A 23727-nucleotide genomic window follows, 5' to 3' on the forward strand; every position below is an offset into this window, starting at 1 on the left:
ACCCTGAGAAGTTAGGTAACAAGGTGTCATGAGAGGGCACACGGATCTTCCTTGGAGAGTGAAGTAGAATAGATTTTATTTGTAGACAGGGCCTGGGTGGGGACAAGTGTGGAGGAATCAGGTAGGAGGAGATAGGGTGGAGGGAGAGAATTATTGAATAGACATTTGGAATATGGGGGCCTTTTGGGGAGCGGTGTGCAGTCCTAGAGCAATGGAAATTTCCTGGAATCTCTGAAGGTGATTCTAATGAGGACTCCAAGTAATGGAAGATAAAGAGTCCCCAATGACCACCTCTTGTAGAGAAGCTAGTCTTCCAATTGTAGAACTAGGTTGCATTCAATTGAATTGTTGCCTAAAGTGATCCCATTGAAATCTCCAATGAAGGCTGTTGCTAAGACAAAATGTTGCTCTCTGAAAACTGACAGTTGTGGAGGATAACATGCATTACAATGCCTTGAAAATGGACAGGTCATGCTGCTACCTAAATGGAGCCCTCATTCCTACATTCTATTCTGTTTGGTGCAGAAGACAGTTTTCAGGCTGCCAAGAGATAAGTGTGGACACTAGCCCAGCCACAAAGCCTTTGACCTAAAATGTGTCCTGCTGACAAAATATGCTAGGGCAATGGTGGCACAGAACTCATGGGAGTGTACAACCAATGTCTCAGTTGACCAATAATCAACTCCATGAAAGAAATTCATACCCAACACAGCTTGGGTAACTATGAACCAGAGACTCGATAGCTCAGAGATCAATGCCAGTTGGTCTAAAAACCAAAATCAAGAACATGATTCTTAATGATGTTCTGCTATATTCACAGATCAGTGCCTTAACCAGTCATCAGAGAAGCTTCCTCCAGCAGGAGATGGGATCAGATTCAGAAACCCACAGACACATATTATGTGGAGAGTCTAAGTTTGAGGTGTCCATCAAATACCTCCTATTTGAGTTCAAGGAATCCTGTAGAAGAGGTGGTAGAAAAATTGTAAGAGCCAGAGGAGACAGAGGACACCAGGAGAACAAGGTCTTCTGAATCAACTAAGAATGGCAGATATGAGCTCACAGAGACTGAAGCAGCAAGCACAGAGCCTACATGGGTCTGCAACAGGTCTAGATTAAAGTATTAGGTTTGAATTTTGTGAGACCCCTGACTGTGAGAATAAGTGGGTCTCTGACTCTTGCACCAACTCATGGGATTCATTTCTGTCTGTTGGCTTGCCATATCCAAATTAAATATGATAGGTTTTCCTTCATTTTATTATATTTTATTTTGTTATGATTGGTCACTATCTCTAAGAAGGCTGTTATTTTCTACTGAGAAATAGAAAGGGAGTGCATCCTGGGGGGAGGAAGAGGAGGGAGAACCTGAAAGGAGCAGAGGAAGGGTAAACTATAGTCAGCATATATTGTATGAGAGAAGAATCCACAATAAACAGAAGAAGAAATAGAACAAAATTTTATTGTTTTTTAATTTAAATATTATGAATGTATGAGATTTATACATTGGCAATTGAGAGAGAGAGAGAGAGAGAGAGAGAGAGAGAGAGAGAGAGAGAGAGAGAGAGAGAGAATCTGGGAGGGTGGAAAGTGAGTAGGTAATAAGTGTCAAAGTGCTTTATCCCATGTGGAAGCATAAACAGACCATTTAATTTTAGGCATTTATGCTACATGTCAAGCATTAGAATTAAGACCAAATTACCTGTCTAAGACCTGTAGCCCATTCTATTATTTCATCAGACATATACAATTGTTGGTAATTTGGAAAACGTCCAGAAAACTTTCCTATTTTCACCTTAAGTCCAAAATTTGGTGGAAAATCCATGATGTAGAAAATGTCATACGCTGTATCCAGTTTTAGTTTCTGGTTCATGTGCACAAGGTCTCCAGCAGGATTTACAAATTGTATGTTCTTCAGGAAAGAGAACATCTAAAACACATTTTTCATTTTAGTTTCAACTGGGCCTACACATTAGGCCAGACAACATTACATACAATGTTTGTAATGATCTTAATTTTCAATTGCCTTTCATAAAATATAACTGTTTTGTAAGTACTCAGTTATAAAAAAGAAGCTCAACACAAATGTAAAGATTCAATATGCTCCTGCCTCCGACTTCCCTTCTCGTCTAGAGCCCCTGCAATCACCACGCCCTGACCCCACGCCCATTTGTCTGAGACCCCAGCCTCTTCCTGAGACTTAGAGACTGGCCCCCAGCTCCCATTCCGCCCCCGACTTCCCTTCTGGACCAGAGGTGAGTATCCAGGCCCAACCCGGACCCCATCCCTGGGCATCAGCCACCCCTGGGAAGACCTGCCCAACTTGGCCCCAGGTTCTGGCCACAGGGCAGGTCCCCTTCTAGCCCCACTGGGAAGGATCCCCTTCTCCAAGCTGGCGGCAACCATTGCAATCTCCACCCCTTGCCCCCACGCCCATCTGCCCGAGACCCCAGCCACTTCCTGAGACTTAGAGACTGGCCCCCAGCTCCCATCCTGCCCTGGACTTCCCTTCTGGACAAGAGCTCACATCCTGACCTGGACTTCCCTTCTGGACAAGAGTGCACATCCTGCCCCGGACTTCCCTTCTGGACAACAGTGTCCATCCTACCCCGGACTTCTTGTCTGGACAAAAGCTCCCATCCTGCCCAAGACTGCCCGTCCAGATAAGAGCTTCCATCCTGCCCGGGAGTTCCCATTTAGAAAGGAGAGCTCCCATCTGGACAAGAGAGAGAGACTTCCTTAATCTGTCAGCTCTGTCTGAACCAAGTGCACTGATAAGACCAAGAACGAACCATAAGGAGATGGGCAGACATCAAGGCAGAAGTACATACAACAATATGAAGAGCAATACAGCATCACCAGAACCTAGCCGGCCTCCAACATCTAGACCTGAACATCAAAAATTGGAAGAAGCAGAAGAAAATAGCCTTATGGATAACATCATGAAGAAGGTAGAGGCTTGTGTAGAGGAAAAGACAAAAAATGGGAAGAACACTATAAACAACTAGAGGAAAGAGCAAGCAAATTAGAAGAAAACAATAAGGTCCTAGAAGAAAACAATAAAGTCCTGGAAGAAAACAATAAAGTACTGGAAGAAAACAATAAAGTACTGAAAGAAAATCATGAAAAAGCAATGAAACAAAAAAGTAAACAGTCCAAGACCTGAAAAGGGAAATGGAAAAAATGAAGAAGACACAAACAGAGGGAATGCTGGAAATAGAAAATCTGAATAAAAGATCGGAAACTTCAGATGCAAGTATAACCAACAGAATGCAAGAGATGGAAGAGAGGATCTCTGGCATTGAAGATACAGTAGAAGAAATAGTTTCATCAGTCAAAGAAAACAATAAAGCCAACAAAGTAATGAACCAAAATGTCCAAGAAATTTGGGATACCATGAAAAGACCAAACTTACGAATTATAGGGATAGAAGAAGGTGAAGAATACCAACTCAAAGGCACAGAAAATATATTCAACAAAATCATAGAAGAAAACTTTCCCAACTTAAAGAAGGAAATGCCTATGAAGATACAAGAAGCCTAGAGAACACCAAACAGAATAGATCCCCCAAAAATCCCCTTGACACATAATAATTAAACAACTAAATGTACAGAATAAAGAAAGAATATTAAGCGCAGCAAAGGAAAAAGGCCAAGTGACCTATAAAGGCAAACCCATCAGAATAACACCCGATTTCTCAATGGAGACTTTGAAAGCCAGAAGGACCTGGACAGATGTAATGCAGACACTAAGAGACCATGGATGTCAGCCCAGACTAATATACCCAGCAAAACTTTCAAACATCAGAGATGGAATGAACAAGACATTCCAAGACAAAGCCAGATTTAAACAATACTTATCCACAAACTCAGCCCTACAGAAAGCACTAGAAGGAAAATTCCAACCAAAGGAATTCAGATACATACTCGAAAACACAGGCAATAGATAAAGCCACAGCAGTAAACCTCAAAGAAGAGAAATACACACAAGTTACCACCAAAAATAACAGGGATGAACAATCACTGGTCATTAATATCCCTTAATATCAATGGACTTAATTCACCTTTAAAAAGACAAAGGCTTACAGAATGGATACGAAAGCAGGACCCATCTTTCTGCTGCATACAAGAAACACATCTCAAATTCAAAGACAGACACTACCTAAGAATAAAAAGCTGGGAAAAGACTTTTCAATCAAATGGTCTTAAGAAACAAGCAGGTGTAGCCATCCTGATATCCAACAAAATAGACTTCAAACTAAAATCAATCAAAAGAGATAAGAAGGGTATTACACACTCATCACACGAAAGAACCACCAAGATGAAGTTTCAATTCTGAACATTTATGGCCCAAACACAAGGGCACCCATATATGTAAAAGAAACATTACTAAAGCTTAAACCACATATAAACCCCCCCACATTAATAGTGGGAGATCTCAACACCCCACGTTCACCAATGGACAGATCTCCCAAATTGAAACTTAACAGAGAAATAATGGATTTAACTGATGTCATGACCCAATTGGACCTAATAGATGTCTACAGAACATTTTATCCTAACAAAAAAGAATATAATTTCTTCTCAGCACCACATGGAACTATCTCTAAAATCGACCACATATTTGGCCACAAAACATATCTCAACAGATACAAAACAATTGGAATAACTTCCCGTGTTCTATCAGACCACCATGTTTTAAAGTTAGATTTCAACAACAACAAAAACTACAGAAAACCTACAATCTCATGGAAACTGAATAATGCTCAACTGAATCACCAATGGGTTAAGGGAGAAATAAAGAAAGAAATTAAAGACTTCCTAGAGATCAACGAAAATGAAGACACCACATACTTATGGGACACTATGAAAGCAGTGCTAAGAGGGAAATTCATAGCACTAAATGCCCACATAAAGAAGTTGGAGAAATCTCACACTAGTGACTTAACAGCATACCTGAAAGCTCTAGAACAAGAAGAAGCAAAGTCTCCCAGGAAGAATAGATGCCAGGAAATTATCAAAGTGAGAGGTGAAATATATAAAAAAGAAACTAAGAGAATAATACAAAAAATTAATGAAACAAAGAGTTGGTTCTTTGAGAAAATCAACAAGATAGATAAGCCTTTATCCAAACTAACCAAAAGACAGAGAGAGAGAGAATCCAAATCAAGAAAATCAGAAATAAAAAGGGGGACATAACAACAGACATTGAGGAAATCCAGAGAATTATCAGGTCATATTTCAAAAATCCAGAGAATTATTAGGTCATATTTCAAAAACCTCTACTCCACAAAACTGGAAAACCTAAAAGAAATGGACCATTTTCTGAATAGGTACCACATACCTAAATTAAATCAAGACCAGATAAACTATTTAAATAGTCCAATAACCCCTAAGGAAATAGAAACAGGCATTAAAAGTCTCCCAACCAAAAAAAAGCCCAGGACCAGACGGTTTCAGCAAAGAATTCTACCAGATCTTCAAGGAAGAGTTAATACCAATACTCTCTAAATTGTTCCACATAATAGAAACAGAAGGAACATTACCAAACTCCTTCTATGAGGTAACAATTACCCTGATTCCTAAGCCAAACAAGGATACAACAAAGAAAGAGAACTACAGACAGATCTCCCTCATGAACATTGATGTAAAAATACTCAATAAAATACTGGCAAACAGACTCCAAGAACACATCAGAACAATTATCCACCATGATCAAGTAGGCTTCATCCCAGGGATGCAAGGTTGGTTCAACATACGAAAGTCCGTCAATGTAATACCCCATATAAACAAACTCAAAGAAAAAAAACCACATAATGATCTCACTAGATGCAGAAAAGGCATTTGACAAAATCCAACACCCCTTCATGATAAAATTCTGGAGTGATCAGGAATACAGCGAACATACCTAAACATAATAAAGGCAATTTACAGCAAGCCAACAGCCAACATCAAATTAAATGGAGAGAAACTCAAAGCAATTCCACTCAAATCAGGAACGAGGCAAGGTGGCACACTCTCCCCATACTTATTCAATATAGTACTTGAAGTTCTAACCAGAGCAATAAGACAACATAAGGAGATTAAGGGGATATAAATTGGAAAGAAAGAAGTCAAGCTTTCCCTATTTGCAGATGACATGATAGTATACTTGAGTGACCCCAAAGATTCCACCCAGGAATTGATAAAGCTTATAAACACCTTCAGCAACATAGCAAGATACAAGATCAACTCAAAAAAATCAGTAGCCCTCCTATATACAATGGACAAAGAAGCTGAGAAGGAAATCAGAGATATATCACCCTTTACAATAGCTACAAATGACATAAAATACCTTGGGGTAACACCAACCAAGCAAGTGAAGGACCTATATGACAAGAACTTTAAGTCCCTGAGAAAAGAAATTGAAGATGTCAGAAAATGGAAAGATCTCCCATGCTCATGGATAGGCAGGGTTAACATAGTAAAAATGGCAATTTTACCAAAAGCAATCTACAGATTCAATGCAATCCCCATCAAAATACCAACACAATTCTTCACAGACCTGGAAAGAATAATACTCAACTTCATATGGAAAAACAAAAAACCCAGGATAGACAAAAGAATCCTGTACAATAAAACAACCTCTGGAGGCATTGCAATCCCTGACTTCAAGCTCTACTATAGAGCTACAGTAATAAAAACAGCTTGGTATTGGCATAAAAACTGACATGTGGATCAATGGAATCGAATTGAAGACCCTGACATTAACCCACACACCTATGAACATATAATTTTTGACAAAGAAGCCAAAAGGGTACAATGGAAAAAAGAAAGCATCTTCAACAAATGGTGTTGGCCTAACTGGATATCAATGTGTAGAATGCTGCAAATAGATCCATATCTGTCACTGTGAACAAAACTTAAGTCCAAGTGGATCAAGGACCTCAACATAAATCCAGCTACTCTGAACCTGCTAGAAGAGAAAGTAGGAAGTAGTCTTGAATGCATTGGCATAGGAGATCGCTTCCTAAATATAACACCATTAGCACAGACACTGAGAGAAACAATCAATCAATGGAACTCTTGAAACTGAGAAGCTTTTGTAGAGCAAAGGATACGGTCAACAAGGCAAATCGACAGCCTCCAGAATGGGAAAAGATCTTCAGCAACCCCACTTCTGACAGAGGAATGATATCCAGAATATATAAAGAACTCAAGAAATTAGACATCAAAATGCCCAACAGTCCAATTAAGAAATGGTCTATAGAACTAAACAGAGAATTCTCAACAGAGGAAACTCAAATGCCTGAAAGACATTTAAGGAATTGCTCAACATCCCTAATCATCAGGGAAATGCAAATCAAAGCTACTCTGAGATACCACCTTACACCTGTCTGAATGGCTAAGATCAAAAACACTGAAGACACTTTATGCTGGAGAGGATGTGGAACTAGGGGAACTCTCCTCCACTGCTGGTGGGAATGCAAGCTTGTACAACCACTTTGGAAATCAATATGGTGCTTTCTTAGAAAATTGGGAATCAATCTCCCCCAAGATCCAGCTATACCACTCTTGGGCATATACCCAAGAAATGCTCAATCATACCACAAGAGCACTTGCTCAGCTATGTTTATATCAGCATTGTTTGTAATAGCCAAAACCTGGAAACAACCTAGATGCCCTTCAACTGAAGAATGGATAAATAAATTGTGGCACATATACACAATGGAATACTACTCAGCAGAGAAAAACAATGACATCATGTGGTTTGCAGGGAAATGGATGGATCTAGAAAAAATCATCCTGAGTGAGGTAACCCAGACTCAGAATTACAAGCATGGTATGTACTCACTCATAGGAGGATACTAGTTGTGGAACAAGGATGACGGGACTGCTACTCACATCACCAGTGAGGCTACCTGGAAAACAGGACCCCAAGAAAGACACGAGGATCACCCAATGATGGAGAAATGGCTGAGATCTACATGAACAACCTGGACATGAGTGAGAGCAATGAAGGGCGAGGGTCGAGGGAAAGAGAGCGTGAGATCTCAGCTGGATCAAGAACAGAGAGGGAGAACAAGGAATAGGAGACCATGGCATATGAAGACCACATGAAAAAAGGAAGAAACAAGTGCTAAAGAGGCCCACAGAAATCCACAAATATATCTCCACAAAAACTGCTGGCAATGGCCGAGAGACAGCCGGGACTGACCTACTCTGGTGATGGGATGGCCAAACACACTAATAGTTGTGCCAGAAACCCCATCCAAGGACTGGGGAATCTGGATGCAGACATCCCCGGCTAGGCCCCGGGTAGAGCGCCAGGAGTCGAATTAGTGAGAAAGAGGAGGGTTTATATGAACGAGAATTGATGAAACCAAGTTTGGTTAAATCACAGGGACAAATAGCCAAACGATTGGAAACACATGAACTATGAACCAAAGGCTGAGGGGCCCCCAACTGGATCAGGCCTTCTGAATAGTTGAGACAGTTGATTGACTTGATCTGTTTGGGAGGCATCTAGGCAGTGGTACCAGGTCCTGGGCTCAGTGCATGAGTTAGCTGTTTGAAACCTGGGGCTTATGCAGGGACGCTTGGCTCAGTCTGGGAGGAGGGGACTGAACCTGCCTGGACTGAGTCTATCAGGTCGATCTCGGTCCTTGGGGGAGGCCTTGCTCTGGAGGAGATGGAAATTTAGGGTGGGGTTGGGGGAAGGGAGGGGGGTAGGAAGGGGGAGAACAAGGGAATCTGTGGCTGTTATATAGAACTGAATAGTATTGTAAAATAAAATAAAATAAAATAAAATAAAATAATAATAATAATAATAATAATAATAAAAGTTCATATAAAAAGATTTAATATGCTTAAAAATACAATTTTCTTGCTGGAGTTCATGGCTTAACACATGCACACCTGAAATATATGTTTGAAGAGCAGTGACACACTCTCTAATTCTTTCTACTAACAGTATTATTTGATCATAACCTAGGGAATTGAGATCCTTAGTGGGTCAAAAAGTGGCAAAACTACTTGATATTATTTTGTGTCTCTTCATTACATTGATCAGCAACTTTTTGATCACAGAAAGATAAGGCAATTTCTTATTACCATTTAATAATTTTGTGAGAAAAGATTTTTATTCAAATATTAAAAACATGAAATGTGTGTGTGTGTGTGGTTGAAACGTCTGAGCAAAATTTCTTGACTTAGATTGTAAAATGCTGACTTGGGTGCCAGTGTTTAATGCATCATCATTTATGACACTAACATGATCTACTTCACATGCAGTGCTTGGGTACAGACACATATGCAATTAGGAAAAAGATTCCTTATTTACATGGGTTTAGATCTTATGGTTCCCTTTAAGAATATCATCTCTATGAGACACATGCTATTCAGTGTAAGACACACTACCTTCCAGGGGTCAAATTCCAGTTCCTTCCCAGCATTATTGGACCATGTGTCTACTTGTTGCAGAAGCACCTCATGGAGTGAATGCGCCACAGAAAACACAGCATTATATAAGTTATAAGTTGTTTCACTCATGGCCATTCCAGATGGTGTCCTAAATAACCATTTCAGTAGGGTTTCTGTTGAACAATACTTCAGTTTGTTACAATTAGATGATGGTAAAGAACACTTAAAATAAGTCCACCACAGTTTTGCAAGAGAAATTTCAGTACTGTAGTTTGAAGGGTGCACTGTCTGCAGAAATTGTTTAAAACCAGATACCTCAGAATGCTGATGTGAAAAAATGAGAGTCCCATGTGGGGATTTAAGCAAGAAATCTCCTCTAACTGTGATCATATCAAATTGTGACACACTGACCCAGATTCTCCAAATGTCTAGAGATTGCCATAGGATAAAATTCCACTTTAGATGAGACTCTTTGTCTCCATTAACAACCACAGCTTTTGCTGATGATGTCATGATCTGGTTATAATACTTATTTAACATTTTAAAGTATACACTTGTATCTGTTGAGATTATAGTCACAAATGCTAAACAGACAATGTTTTTTTTGCATCTCTCCTCTTCATTCAGAAAGAAATTGAATTCTATGGTCATCATCTGAAATGATCATCCCCACCCAGTTCCATTTGAAGTGAGCCACTAGCGATAGCATAGCTAGTGCTAGAGATGTGTCCTTGGGAGACATCTGGTAGAGATGAGGATTTCGTTCATGAATATTCAGGAGAGGTTAAAAATGACCATAGTAAAGCTGAAAGACATACAACATAAGCAACAATATGAAGATGATGGAATGCATAACAATCAGTCCAAGATCTAAGTGTGCTAAGCAAATGTGGGGAGAAGTAGAAAGTATGAATTCTTCATCTAATTATTAAGATCATATCTAATTTCTTGTTATTATCTAAACAAGTACAGTTAAACTAAGTCTCCAGGTAAAACATTTCATAGTTCCCCTATGCCCAGTTGTGATAAAGTTATGTTTCCCCACAGAAAATGTTTGAGTGTTTATGGTTTATGGATCAGAATAGACACATACCCAGTCTCTGCCTTTCAATTGTGCTTTGTAGCCAGAAAGTTAACTTGAAGGGAAAAATTAATTCATTTAAAGTAATCCACCTAGTCTTACCTCTGGAGTTCTGAAGGCGTACAGGAGTGGCACAAGAATGGCAGATTTTCTCCACAATGGTCCTGTAAGTACAATTAAGTATCTTCTCTGTTTTGTACAGTAGTAATTAGGAAAAGTTTCAAAGCAGTTATAACCAGTTAAAATTTGTTAAATGAAAGACAAAACCTCAAGTGAATATATTAGAGAACTATGACATTTCAGGACAAATCTGAACCTAGTAGTACCCAGGGCCAGTTCTGTGATACCCACCTAAGTATATAGGATAATATGACTCAGTACAACCTAAGGGTCCTTGTGAAGTGAAAGGAACTCATTCCTCTCAGGAAGAAGTTGTAGCTATAACTAACCTTATACCTTGCATCATTCAATATTTCAAAGCCTCAAATAAAAAATGAAAAGTAGAAAACTTTGTGGAAGCAAGGAGGAAAAGTAATAATTATTATGCTATTTGCATGATTTATGACTCGACTAGAATTTTAACTGGTTATAACTGCTTTGGTATAATTTTATACAGTTTGATAATCTCATTTAACCATAACATATCATTTCAGTAGTTTGTGTATGAGTATTTTTGCTTTTGCTTAGTGTTCTGATTTTCTGCCCTGCTTTGTGACTATAGTACATACTCAAATAACTGGACATGGCTTATGTCTGTGTATCTGGTATTGAATTGCTTAAACATCTATGATCCTTTTACTTTTCTTCTTGAATAACTTTTTTCTGCCATGTCTTCTTCCTTTATCTCCTACAATTATCCCCTTTTTTCAGAGAGGCTTGAAATTATAGCATATTTTCTAGGTCCTTTCCATTCTGCACTGGAGATGTATATGCATTGCTAAAAGTGAGTTTTTCAATTAACCCACTGCTATTACTGTTCTGTGAATGTTTAATATGTCAAATGATATAGGGCTTTGTTTATAAATTAGTTGTGTGTAGCTAGAGTTTTCTCTCCTGGTCCCACCAAACCTCACCAAGCCCCAGCAGCCCGACAGCCACTTATAATAAACACACAGATGCTTATATTATTTAAATTGTTGGGCCTAATGTCTCAGGCTTCTAGCTATCTAGTTTTTACATCTAAAATTAACCAATTTCTATAAATCTATACCTTGCCACGTGGCTCGTGGCTTACCAGTGTCTTCACATGCTGCTTGTCATGGCGGTGGCTGGCAGTGTCTCCCTCCTCCTTCCTGTTCTCTCAGTTCTCTTCTTTGTTAGTCTGCCTATACTTCCTGTCTGGCCATTGGCCAATCAGTGTTTTATTTATTGACCAATCAGAGCACATACAGACCATCCCACAGCAGTTGTGTTACTTCTGGAATGAATTGTCAATTTCATATGGAAAGAAAGAAAAGCCCAGGATAGCTCAAACAATCATAAATAATATGATTATTCCTAGGGACATCAGCAACCCTGATCTTACATTGTAATACATAGCTGTTGTAATAAAAAGCATGATATTGGCACAAAAAACACATTTTGATCAATAGAATGTAATTGAAGACCCATACATAAGCCCATAGACCTATGGGTAACTGATTTGTTGATAAAGGAGCCAGAAATACACTCTTGGAAAAATAGAAAGCATCTTAATAAAATGGTGCGAGCCAAACTAGATAGCTGAACGAAGAACACAAATTTATCTATACCTATCACCCTTCACAAAATGTAATTCTCAGTAGATCAAAGAGCTCAGCTTAAGACAAGATACCTAAATATGATGAAATAGAAAATAGGGGAACAGTCTTGAATTCATTGGCACAGCAAAAGTGTTTTTGAACACAACACTGGCAGAAACCCAAAACAACAATAAATTAGTTGAATCTCATGAAACTGAAAAGCTTTGTATGGAAAGAGTGCTATCTTTCAGACAGAGTGAAAGCAAGAACATGGGTGAAGGTTTTTTTGGGGGGGTGGGCAACTAAGCTTCCAAGAGCACTAACATCTAAAATATATAAAGAAGACAAACAAGCAAACAAACAAACAAAAGATGACTGGACATCACAAGACAAATAACCTAATTTAAAAATGTGGTAATGTGTGGAGACACCATTCTGGACTAGAGGCCATTCTTCCTGCCAGAACTCTAGGTAGGCCACCCATGCATGGACTGCCCCCAACCTCTCAGTGCCTGCCCAATCTACTCTCAATTGTTCCTCCCCTCCATGTCACCATATCCTGGCCTGCAACTCCAACAGAGGCACCTTCCTGACTAGAAGCCATGCCTTCTTGACTAGAACTCCAGGTACCCCATCTTTCCATGGATCACTCACACTCTCTGAGTGTCCAAATACCCTAACCCCTATCCCTCTTCCCTCCTCCTCACCATATCCCAGTTCCCAGTTCAGGCTCAGGTCCCCTGTTTGACCATAGGCCATGCCAGGCACCAAAGCTCCAGGTAGGGTGCCTGTCTGGGTATACTCCTCACTCTCTTGATTACACCCATCATTCCCCAACCCACACCCTTCCTTATTGCCTTGTTTCAACTCTCAGTGCAGGCAGAGATACCCTGCTGGCCAGTCACACTGGCAAGAAGACTGGGAAGAAAACAGAACCAAGGAAATAAAATACCCACCCAACCAAGACAAAGTCAGAAATTGGCACCTAGGCCTATAATCACCCCAAAGCCAGATGCCTATTTACCAGCGTAAGAATACAAGCAACAACATCCAAAGTAATATATCACTGACAGAGCCCATCTATCCTACTACAGCAAGCTCTGAATACACTTAACACAGCTGAAGCACAAGAAAATGACCTTAAAACCAACTTTATGAAGATGAGAGGAGTACTTAAACAGGAAATAAATGAGTCCTCTAAAGCAAGACAAGAAAAAACAAACAGTTCAAGGAAATGAATCAAATGGTTCAAGATCTGAAAATGGAAACAGAAGCAAGAAAGAAAACACAAACTGTGGGAATCCTGGAAATGGAAAAGCTAGGTAAGCAAACAGAAACTTCACATAGATGCATCACCATTTCATTTCACAAGAGATGAAAAAGAGAATAACAAGAGTTAAAGATATGATGGAAGAAATGGATAAACCAGTCAAAAAAATGTTAGATTGAAAAAATTCATGAAACAAACAATTCAGGAAATATGTAGAACACTAAGAAGACTAAACCTGAGTTCTGCTTAGGTGGGGGCTAGCCAACCGGGGCCCTCAAGGGCTTCCTCAAGTGTGAGCTAACCAGTTGGGGCACTCAAAGCCCTGGATGAAGGAAGAAATCCATGACCCCCATGCAGTTCTGTTTATGTGGGGGCTAGCCAGCCCCAGCAGGTAGGGAGATATCCATTGGTCTTCTCTTTACCTAGTGGCACTAGGCAGGTATGTATCATTATGATCAGCAAATATGTGGTGGAGAAATGGGAGAGAAAGGGGGCTGAATGGTTCATGTGCTGTGGAAAGAGACAGAAAGGAAGAAATGAAGGCACTGAGGAGTATGGTGATGGGGGCTCTGCTTGCCACCAGGGAACATGGTGCTGTCTGGGCAAAGCTACTGACAAGGGCCATGTCTGTGCCCCTGGTCCTATAGCAGCCAAGGTTTGAGTTGATGTCCATGGGTCCTGCTGTAAACAAGGGCCATGTGGTTGTCCAGGGTTTGATCAGCCACCTGGGATCATATTGGTTCCCAAGGGCCATGCTGAAGCTGGGGCCATACAAATCTGATGACATATTATACTACCCAGTGTTATGGTGATGTCTGGTACAGGGGTTCATCTGGTGGTCACGTTTGGGTCCATGACCCTACTACAGCCAGGATCTGTGTTGCTCTCCATGGCTCTAGTTGCCATCAGGGGCCATGATGATTTCAGTGGGCAGTGCCACCACCTGTGATCATGTTGTTCTTTAGGGGTGGAGGCCATCATGATTTCAGTAGCCTTTGCTGCCATCTGGGGCCATAGTCACTACACATGGGCTACTGCTGAGGATTATGTCTGTGTCTGTGGCCCTAATACAGCCAAGGTTTGTGTTGAAGTCTGTTGTTGTGGAATAGTCTTTTTGAACACTGTGAAAATATTGTTGCCAAGGCACCTTCTGATTGGTCTAATAAAGAGTTGAATGGCTAATAGCTAGGCTATTGGTTAGGTTAGTTTGGGACTTCCAAGCAGAGAGAAAAGAAGAGGAGGTGAATACAGGCATGGGAGGGATGCTAGAGGATTCAGAGAGGAAACAGGAGGAACAATATGGAAAAGAGGTAAAAAGCCACAAGGAAAAACATAGATTAATGTAAACTGGTTAATTTAAATTATAAGAGCTAGTTGGACAAACCTAAGCTATAGACCAAGCTTTCCTAATTAATTATAAGTCTCTGTGTAATATTTTGAGCTGATGGCCCAAAGAAAAATCTGTTCACATATGGCATCCAGCTTGGGGCCTCAAATATCCAAACATAGGGCCTGAGAAATCTAAGAAAAGTTCTGGGCAAAAAGCCAGATGTGGCTTTCTATCCTGTAATCTCTCAGGTGGGCAGATGCTTGGCATACAGAGGCTGCACTACCAGCTGCTGCCTACAGGCTGGCGCCAGCTACCAGGGTCATGCACCAGCACCATGAACTAATCTGAACCATGTGTTGGCTCTGCTGGCAGGTAAAGATTTGTCTCAAATGGTCACAGAATGCTGCAGGTGCCCAGTAAAGACAGACCCAGACAGAAAAAAAAAATTCTGAACAAGCTACAGTGTGTTTAAAAATGTGTAGGCTTTGGACTGAGTCTACCAGGTCAACCCCGGTCCTCGGGGGAGACCTTGATCTGGAGGAGGTGGGAATGGGGGGTGGGCTGGGGGGAGGGGTGGGCGAGAGGGGGAGAACAGGGGAATCTGTGGCTATTATGTTGAACTGAATGGTGCTGTAAAATAATAATAATAATAAAAAAAATTTCAAAAAAAATGTGTAGGCTTAATTAAAAAAGAAAATGAGTACAGACAATAATAGAAAAAATAGTTTATCAATAATAAGATAATGCCTTTAAAGAGAGAATAACAGTATAAAAAGGATATTTCGTAAAGATGAAAAATACACTGAGCATCTGGATCCTCTATGGTGTCTTGTTGACTTTGAGTTTTTTGATACCATAGCTGCGGAGAGAAATGGAATTGTAAGAGGGACTGCTGAATTATACCAGCCTAGATACTTTAGGGATGCCTTAACTTTAAAATGAAGTCAGAAAACATACTGCTTTGGGAAAGAGGTTATGCTTTTTTCCATTGAAAATATAAGGCTATGGATCCTTAAAGGTTGATAGAGATCAGGTTTGATCAGGAAAGACCCTCTGAACCCTGCTACAGATATAAAGAATTAATCTAGAAAAACAACAAGAAAGGTAACATGTATTTTACCTGCTCAAACATAAAACAGAAAATCATTTTAACTCACTTGTACATACTGCACCTTTGATAGTTTGTGTGTTTTCAGAGCGAGGGGACCAGACACCAATGAAAATAGATGGCCCAGATGATTCAGTTTCTCAGAGTGACTCTTGCAATTTCCTAAGAGTTCTGCATCTATTCAAGGCTGTTGGCTGAAACAGTGAAGCCTCACAGACTATTTTAGCCAGGTCTGCATAAAAGCCTTGTGCACAGAGACTAGACAAGAAATGTTATGGCTAGCTCCCCCAGGACTTGATTATCCTAATTTTCTCAGAGTCCACAAAAGATCCCATCACCCCCAGACAACAAGAAACAGTCTAGAGAACATGATGCTCACATTCCCAAGAGGTAGGGTGTGTGGGTTTTGATCATCCCGTGGGATATGGATGTTTGTCATCATTTAGGGAGGTTGGTTACAAGTTGTTGCTGGTAGTGGTCAGGAAAAAAGCTGAACAAAGGAGGCTATATTCAAGGATCTCTTTCTGAAAAGCAAAAAGGAGGCTATGGAAAGGATAGAATAAAAGGGTAGATTATTGAATTTCCTTGAAACTAAAAAGCAACTATTAATCTCAAATATTTTACATTGGTATGGATTTTTGTATATTGACACAAATTTAAGGTTTTCTTTGTTAGAACATACTCTATATATTTCTACTCCTATTTATGATATTTTGTGTATTGATATAAATTTAAGATTATTTTTACCATATTGTATATATGTTTTTACTATTATTTAAGGCGTTGTACTTATCCAGTTGATTTACCAATACAATGTAAATTTCTTGTGGTGATATTTTATTTGTACTGAAATGTTATTTTAATTTTATGTTAATAAATAAAGTTGCCCTGGGGTCAGAGCTATTAGAGCCATAGTGAGAGCGTGGTGGTTAGAAGAGCTAGGTAGATTTCTGTGTGTTCAGGGATACAGCCAGTATTGGAGACATACGCCTTTAAGACCTGGAGGGCGGTACTTACAGGCAGTGATGAGGCAGTCATGTGGTTGGGTTTACAACCAATGAGAAGGCAGAACAGAAAGATTATTTAAACAGGGACACAGGAAGTACCTCCCTCTCTCGGGGAAGCTAGGAGCACGGCAGGAGGTAAGATTTTATCTCTGAGCTCTGACCTCTCGGCTTTTCTCTTTTACCTTGGCTCTGTGTTTCTTATTTTAATAATACGATTGGTTACATCTACATCTGGCGCCCAACGTGACAAGAATCCATTAAAAACTGCTTGGGGCCGGCTCCCTAGCCGGAGTAGCCGGCTCCCTAGCCCCAGCCCAGGTCTGCTTGGGCTCAGGCTGGACTGTGAGCTGCTTGCTTAAAGCCAGTGCTACAAACAGCTCAGGCCTGCCCTGCTAAACAGGGCCCCTGGCTGTAAAGCCAAGCCTTGACTCGGCTCAGAGGGAACAAGTGGCTGGCTTTAAGCTTTAGCCGGCTACCCCTTCGCTTTCACTTTCACTTTCACTTTCACTTTCACTTTCACTTTCGCTTTTGCTTTCTCTCTTGCTTTCTCTCTGTCTCTCTGTTTCTCTCTCTCTCTCTCTCTCTCTCTCTCTCTCTCTCTCTCTCTCTCTCTGGATTTACACCTAGGACTCTAGGTGGCTGTTTTGAAATTCGCTCAGATTTCTACTGTTCTACGCAGATTTGGTAAGTCATAAAGGAAACTATTTAAAAGACAAATTTTTTCCACATTTAAAAAAAATGGGTTTCCTGTGTACATTGGAAGAAAATTGGGTTTTGTTTGAAATTTTAGGCAGTCTGACAATGGAACAACTATATGAAAAGATTAGTATTATGGGAATTATGCAGTTAATCACCATGCTTATTCTCATTTTACTATTTAAAAAGATAGTCGATTTAAGTGCCAGGATAACAGCTTTAGAAAAACCTGTTAATTTTAACAGTGAAGTTGGTTCAAGTTTGGATCATAAGGTTACAGAAAGAAAGCCTGTTTTCACACAATCATCCTTAATTTATCCTGTAACCGTACAGCAGATGCCTGATCAAATGGCTACACAAAATATCTGGGCTCCAATTGAACTGATGGATTTTAAAAGGTTTAAGGAGGCAATAGTATCTTATGGCATGCATTCCCCATATGTAAAGCAAATGTTAAACTCTTGGTCAACATATAATAGGATTATACCACAGGACTGGCGGGACCTTGCACAAGCTGTTCTGGAACCCAGCCAGAGAATTCAATTTCTGACTTGGTTTAAGGAGGAAGCTAGAAACGTAGAAACACAATGGAGGGATAAAGGAATACAAATTTGTCAGGATCAGCTTATTGGAGAAGGCCAATATGCTTCAATACAAACACAATGTTTATATGATGTTCAAACCGTAATTTTATGTCGAATGGCAGCCTTGAATGCATGGGACAGAGTTGATGAACCAGGAAAAAAACATGAGTCATTCACAAAGGTTATGCAAGGCCCTAAAGAATCTTTCACAGATTTTTTAGAAAGACTGGCTTCAGCAGTAAACAGAATGGTCTCAGGATCAGAAGCTAGTAAGGCAATAATTGAAGCTTTGGCATTTGAGAATGCGAATGCAGCATGCAAAAGAATAATCAGGCCGTTAAGGGCAAGATCTGCACCTTTGGAAGATTGGATTAGAGAAACAATTAATGTTGAGGTTGATGAGCATGATACGTGGGTAGGAGAAGTAATTTCAAAAGGTTTGAGGAGTGTTAGATGTTTTGGGTGTGGAAAGCAAGGACATTTTAAAAGGGACTGTAAACAGGTCAATCCTAGAAGCAATGTTTCTTCAAGGAACAATGGCAACAGAATGCCCCTTCCTTCTGGAGTATGCAGAAGGTGTGGTAAGGGAAAACACTGGACCAACGAATGTAGATCAACAAAGGACAGACAGGGTAATCCTTTGCCTCAGTTTTCGGGAAACTCCCGGAGGGGCCTCATGCAGGCCCCCATAGCAAAACCAGTTCAAACCTTTCCTGCAGCTGTAGAGGAAATCCCTGCTCTGAGCGATTAAATAACCAAATGACTATTGGAATAAATCAGGCTGGTCAGGATGATGAAAAAGAGAGAATAGAAAATTCAGGAGAAAACATAAAGAAAATTTTTTGGCAAACTTCTATTAATGAACAGAGACCAAAATTAACGATAAAAATAAATGGTGTTTTGTTGTCTGGTCTGGTAGACACAGGTGCGGACATTACCATAATTGCACCAGAATTTTGGCATCCAGCTTGGCCTCTTCAGGAGGTAAACGTTCAACTGTTAGGAATTGGGACATTATCTGGAGTGAAACAGAGTGCAAGATGGCTGGAATGTATAGGTCCAGAAGGACAGAGAGGAAAATTAAAACCATATGTCGCTAACATAGCTATGAACCTGTGGGGTCGAGACTTGTTGCAACAATGGAATACTCAGATTAAAATCCCTCCAATCTCAGAAACAAATCATAAACTAGCACATGTTTCTGAGAGAAATATTAGAAGGCATTATTTTGAGTGGTCACCAGCCATCCATATTATACAGGAACAGGGCACAACAACTGATAATCTTCCAAAAATACCAACAGCTCTACCTTTAAAATGGTTAACAGACAAGCCTGTATGGGTTCAGCAATGGCCTTTAACAACAGAGAAACTCCAGGCTTTAGAAGAGCTGGTAGAAGAACAGTTAAATGCTCAGCATATTGAACAGTCAACCAGCCCTTGGAATTCTCCTGTATTTGTTATTAAAAAGAAATCTGGTAAATGGAGAATGGTAACAGACCTTAGAGCAATTAACAAAGTAATTCAGCCGATGGGCTCTCTACAATCTGGAATTCCTTTGCCTACTCTGTTACCAAAAGGATGGCCTCTCATAGTTATTGATTTAAAAGACTGTTTCTTTTCAATACCCTTACAAGAAAAGGACAAAGAAAGATTTGCTTTCACAGTGCCTACTTATAATAATTCTCAACCGGTTAAAAGATTTCAATGGAGGGTCCTCCCACAGGGAATGTTAAATAGCCCAACTCTGTGCCAATATTTTGTACAACAGCCATTGGAAGTGATACGTAAAAAATTTCCTAAATCTATAATTTATCATTATATGGATGATATTTTACTAGCTGACTCAAATGCAGATACTTTAGAAAGAATGTTTGAAGAAGTAAAGAAAATTTTGCCTTGCTGGGGATTACAAATTGCTCCTGAAAAAATACAAAGAGGAGATTCTATTAATTATTTAGGATATAAAATAGAGCTACAAAAAATTAGACCCCAAAAGGTGCAAATTCGGAGAGATAGACTACAGACTCTTAATGACTTTCAAAGATTATTTGGAGATATTTCTCATCTACGAACTATTGTTGGGGTAAAAAATGATGAACTGACTAATTTGTTCAAAACCTTAGAAGGTGACAAGGACTTAAATAGTCCAAGAGAATTATCACCTGAAGCTGAGAAAGAATTGGCCTTGGTAGAAAAGAAAGTACATGAAGGGCACGTGGATCGTATTGATCCAAAGCTGGATTGCATTTTGGTTATTTTACCCTCTAGGCATTCCCCTACTGGAATATTAATGCAGAGGGAAGATATTATATTGGAATGGATATTTTTACCAAATAAACCAAATAAAAAATTAAAAACTTATGGGGAAAAAATCTCTGACTTGATTTGGAAAGGAAAATTGAGACTTCGTCAATTAGCAGGAATAGACCCAGCAGAAATTGTCGTACCTTTAACTAAGGAGGACATTGAAAAATTATGGACAGAAAGTGAACCTTGGCAAAGAGCTTGCAGTAATTTTTTGGGAGAAATTAACAGCAAATATCCCAAAAGCAACAGAATTGATTTTATAAAGAGAGCTGATTGGATCTTGCCTCAAATTGTACGGCAAAAACCCATATCTGGAGTTCGTACATTTTATACAGATGCCAACAAACAAGGAAAGGCAGGTTACAAATCAGAAAATTTAAGTAAAGTGGTACAAAGTCCTTATAATTCAGTGCAAAAATCAGAATTGTATGCTATTCTGTTGGTATTAATGGATTTTTCAGAACCTCGCAACATAGTAACTGACTCTCAGTATGCTGAAAGAGTGGTATTACATATTGAGACTGCAGAATTTATCCCTGATGCTTCAGAATTAACTTCACTATTTATTCAATTACAAGATACAATCAGGAAAAGGAGTCATCCTTTATATATAACTCACATCCGATCTCATACTGGTCTGCCAGGCCCTCTAGCACAAGGCAATGATGAGATTGATAAATTATTGATAGGAAATGTGCTGGAGGCCTCAGAATTTCATAAAAAACATCATGTCAATAGTAAAGGTTTAAAAAAGGATTTTCCCATAACCTGGCAACAAGCCAAAGAAATAGTAAAGAAATGTCCTACTTGTTCCTTCTATAATCAAACACCATTACCAGCAGGATGTAACCCAAAGGGTACTCAGAGGAATGAAATCTGGCAGATGGACGTGTTTCACTTTGCAGAATTTGGAAAACTGAAATATGTACACCACACTATCGATACTTATTCAGGATTTCAATGGGCAACTGCTTTGAGTTCTGAAAAAGCTGATTCTGTAATCACTCATTTGCTAGAAGTTATGGCCATTATGGGTATACCTGCACAAATCAAAACTGACAATGCTCCATCATATGTCTCTGTTAAAATGAAACAGTTTTTTGCTTATTACAATATAAAGCATATTACAGGTATACCACATAATCCTACAGGTCAAGCAGTTATAGAAAGGTCAAACAGAACTCTAAAGGATATGCTAAATAAACAGAAAGGAGTAACAAAAACCACCAGAAATAGACTGCATAATGCTCTATTAACTTTGAATTTTCTGAATGCCAATGAGAAAGGAACAACAGCTGCAGAGAGACATTGGGTAATAGAAAAAACTACAGAATTAAATCAGCCTATATACTTTAAGGATGTGCTGACCTCAGAATGGAAGCCAGGGTATGTATTACGTTGGGGACGAGGTTTTGCTTTTGTTTCTATAGGAGAAGATAAGCTGTGGGTACCATCAAAATTGATAAAGGTTCGATTTGAACAAGAGAAACCTCTTAATTAGAGGAGGTGATAGTTCATCAACCAGCATGAACATCCAATTTAAACTAACTTGTACCTGTAACACATGTCTTTTCATTTAATCAGATAATAACTTGCCAAAAGGGAACATCCCCAAAATTAGTCTTGGGGGAAGGTTTTTGTTTTTGTCTTTTAGGAGAATGAAGGTTAAGGAATCTGAAGGACACAAGACAAATGAGACAACTGAAGAAAAGGGACAAATCATCTATCCCAGGAAACAGAGTATATTGGAGTATGTGGCATATGGGTATATATTATCTAAAAAATTTTATGTCTTCTTAAATGTTTGTTTCTGCTTTTCTCTAAAGATTTAACACTATTGGTTTTCTAATAGTCCCAGTTCAATTAAAATTTAAAGCTGACTTTGGAGTTGGAGAATGGCTCTCTCCTTCTTTAAACTCAAGCATGTTGTTAAAAGGAAAATGCAAACTCCCTGTATCATGCCAGAATAAAAGAGCCATTTTCTGCTATGGGACAGGACAAAAGCCAAATTAATTAAGGGACTATTCTATTACTAATCTCAACTCTTTGATTCTATTCTGATTCTTTAAACTTTTCTTAAAGTATAAATTTTATATCAAAATTTACAAGATTAATATATATATATACATTTTAAACTTTGTTAAGATATGAATGGTCATATAGAGTACTAACTAATTCTAGAAAAAAGGCTTCAGTTAGCTGCATATATATGTCTTTGTGTTCGAGTCTCTTATCAGTTTTCTGCAGGAAATCACGGCCAGGCCTAACATCAACTGAAGTCTCCGGAAAGAAGATGGGGCCCCACAACAACAACAACAACAACAATTCCACGTGGACAATAATAATATCACTAAGCTGACAAACATCATCTACAGATCAGCTTTGAACTACAAGGTGCTCAGAACAATTTTGAGATGACTAGCTGAGATGATCCAGTCTCAAAGACTACTTGAATAAGGACTTGAGATAAACCCTGAACTTTGGCATTATACACAGACTGGATAATAATGAAGGATATAGTTACCTTTCCTAGAATTTGACAATTAACCTAAAATTTTTCTTTCAGGATAAAGATAACTTCGCCCATACCCAGCAGGAAGCAATTTTAAGAATATGACACCCACATTGCCAAAGAAGTGGTGTGGGGCAGGTGGTTTTTTGGTTCTTTTAATGGGTTTTGGGTCTGGGATAATTTTCAATTGTTTAGGGGGGTTGGTTACAAGTTGTTGTCAAGGGTTAGGAAAAAGGCTAAGCAAAGGAGATTAGATTTAAGGTTCTTGTTTAAAAAAAAAAAAAAAAAAAAAAAAAGAAAGAAAAGAAAAAGACAATTACTAGTTTTAAATACTTTACATTATTACCAACTATTAGGATATAAAGAAATGAAAGTTAGTAGTTAGACATTACAATAGAAATTGTAGTCATATTAGATATGTTTTAAAAATTGAGCAGATATATTTTAGACAGGTCATCTTCAAACCCTTCAGAGATCTAACGAATATGGCATTTAAAATATTTTAATAACTTAGAAATTTTTCTTTTTTGAGACATGTCAGCTCCTGGCAGTACCAATCTACTTCAGAGAAAATATGGGCATTGAAGAAACTGCATATGGAGTTAATTTTCATTGTGGCAAAAGTTAGCCACTGGACAACAAAGTATCCTCAAATCAACAGAAAAAATGGACAGACAGAACACGAAACAAAGGACTACCAATTCCTGCCAA

The 23727-nt window shown here is 39.1% G+C and overlaps 1 pseudogene; it reads right to left on the bottom strand.

Annotated features, from left to right (window-relative positions):
* LOC102917682 (vomeronasal type-2 receptor 116-like) overlaps window positions 1–10203 on the bottom strand; it is a 30543-nt pseudogene extending 20340 nt beyond the window's left edge.
* Between the last annotated feature and the right edge of the window lie 13524 nt (window positions 10204–23727).

This window comes from Peromyscus maniculatus, chromosome 1 (genome assembly GCF_049852395.1).
Source record: "Peromyscus maniculatus bairdii isolate BWxNUB_F1_BW_parent chromosome 1, HU_Pman_BW_mat_3.1, whole genome shotgun sequence".
NCBI classification, from domain to species: Eukaryota; Metazoa; Chordata; class Mammalia; order Rodentia; family Cricetidae; genus Peromyscus; species Peromyscus maniculatus.